The sequence below is a fragment of the Octopus bimaculoides genome, chromosome 6 (genome assembly GCF_001194135.2).
Source record: "Octopus bimaculoides isolate UCB-OBI-ISO-001 chromosome 6, ASM119413v2, whole genome shotgun sequence".
Lineage (NCBI taxonomy): Eukaryota > Metazoa > Mollusca > Cephalopoda > Octopoda > Octopodidae > Octopus > Octopus bimaculoides.
Genome location: NC_068986.1, coordinates 81,015,561 through 81,017,327, shown reverse-complemented (window position 1 = coordinate 81,017,327; position 1,767 = coordinate 81,015,561). Strand labels below are relative to the sequence as shown.

Here is a 1,767-nt window from a genome sequence, read left to right as displayed (position 1 = left end):
ACACACACACACACACACACACACACACACACACACACACACAGGTATATCTTTTAATTAATTTTTTATGGCGTTCTTTAGTAGATTCTACAAAAATACATTCTTGCATGTTGAGAAATATTTGAAATTTATAATTCTAAGCATTTCTTGGCTTATAACATTCTTATTTTCCTCTCTGCAGGTTATCTGCCTACGAAGAGAAAAGGCTCGAATTCACTGACAATATAATTAACAGTGGAATCAAACCTCTTTGGTATCATGAAATGGTCCATCGATTAGATAAACAAAACTGACATAAAGATTCTCAAGTTTCTCGTAATGTACCGCATGCATCATTCAAAGGCAGATGTAGACAGAATATACATCCCACGAAAGGATGGTGGATGTCTCAAAAGGTAGCATTGATAGAGTTAGAAACCTATCTAAATAATACGAGTGACTCAGCGATTGAACTTGTTTGCAAGCATAGAATTGTCTAAAAACTACACTCAATATGAGATGAAGCATAGAAATATGAAAAAGGAATTAAAGATCATCAAGACTGAGGCGTAACTAAATAAAAGCAGATGCATCCACCGTGAAAATAAACAGATAAAAGCATAAGCCAAATCAAATGGGAATCTCAGAGCTGCATAGTAGATAGAAAAGTAAGGCATTATATGGTAAATACTCTACAAGGACCAGCAATTCTTATGTGGCTGTCTGCATCTGTACTTAAATCCAAAACAGAAGGATTCATTATAGGGACTCGGTATCAATGTCCGCTCACTGGAAATTACCAAGTCAACATTCTTGACTATCTTATCGTGTTGCTTCAACTGAGTATACTAATTACGATGACAAACTCGGAAAAAAAATTGTACTGGTTTACATACCGTCAGTTTGGATTCTTATATAAAAAGACCTATCGGGAATATAAGCCTGTCAAAGTAGTAGAAAATAAAGATACCACTGATTTTTGTTTTCGTCTTTAATATTTAAATTGATGGAGTTATTCGGGCCAATAGACAAGATACTATGGTGAAAATCACATTGGAAAAACTTGTCAGCTCATAGATATGTCAACCCCAGCAAAGTGTAATACCTCTGTGAAAATGTTTGAAAAATTAAGTAAATACAAATATTTTGAAATAGAGATAAAATATCTGACATCTGAGAATGGTAACTGTGGCTTTGAAGATAATACCAAATGGCACTCTTGAATGCCAGGAAATTCAAGAAGTATCAGAACTATAAAAAAAATTTCACATGGGTACAGTCCACATCATAAGAAATACACCGTCAACCTGAAAATATTTGAATTTTTAAAAATCTTTTAAAATCACAAATATTAAAAGCTTTTGACTAAATGTCAATATTTGTTCTCTCTCTGAAGAATATTATCGCTACTCATAAACAACACTCAAAGTTGAACATCCAATTTGCTGTTTCGTGAGGTTTCTAGGCGAGGCTTGGAACAGCTCGCATAAAACAAAGCAGCAACAACAATGCGAACTTAATAATAATAATAATAATAATAATAATAATAATAATAATAATAATAATAAATTCGTTTTATTGGCCACAAGGGCTAATATCAGTTAAAAACATATAAGGACAAAGACAGGACGAAGGTTACAAAAGGTTTTGTCCGAAAAGGTAGGAAAGTTCGTCTAAACAGGGGAAGAAAACGGAGAAAGATATAATAAATAAATAGATAAATAAATAGATAAATAAATAAGTAGAACTCCCAAAGGGGGAGGCGCTTCGAAAAAGGAAAGGTTACAC

The 1,767-nt window shown here is 33.1% G+C and overlaps 1 long non-coding RNA gene across 2 annotated transcripts in view; it reads left to right on the top strand.

Moving 5' to 3' along the window:
• Positions 1-1,257, top strand: part of LOC106878621 (uncharacterized) — a 53,542-nt gene extending 52,285 nt beyond the window's left edge. For both annotated transcript variants that reach the window (XR_001410522.2, XR_001410521.2), the window contains exon 3: positions 182-1,257. This is a non-coding gene — a long non-coding RNA (uncharacterized LOC106878621). The remainder of the gene's footprint in view (positions 1-181) is intronic.
• Positions 1,258-1,767: the final 510 nt, after the last annotated feature.